This window comes from Apaloderma vittatum, unplaced genomic scaffold (genome assembly GCF_000703405.1).
Source record: "Apaloderma vittatum isolate BGI_N311 unplaced genomic scaffold, ASM70340v1 scaffold31838, whole genome shotgun sequence".
Taxonomy (NCBI): domain Eukaryota; kingdom Metazoa; phylum Chordata; class Aves; order Trogoniformes; family Trogonidae; genus Apaloderma; species Apaloderma vittatum.
In genome coordinates this window covers 2,102-2,307 of record NW_009729588.1, presented here as the reverse complement: position 1 = coordinate 2,307, position 206 = coordinate 2,102, and positions in this window count along the sequence as shown.

Genomic DNA, 206 nt, shown 5'->3' with positions numbered 1-206 from the left:
CGCTGCCACAGTGATGGTGCTGAGGGATGTAAATTGGAGCCCGAGCGGAGAGCACAGTTCACCTGAAGGAGACAAAGATTTATTGGGCTGCAGATGTTGAAAGCAAAATTCAGCAAGACTGCTGACTCGAGCGCTTTGCAATATTTACAATTACTGGCGATCTAATGGCGCGCTTTCCAGCGAGCGAGGCTCGGAAGGGGCAGGGA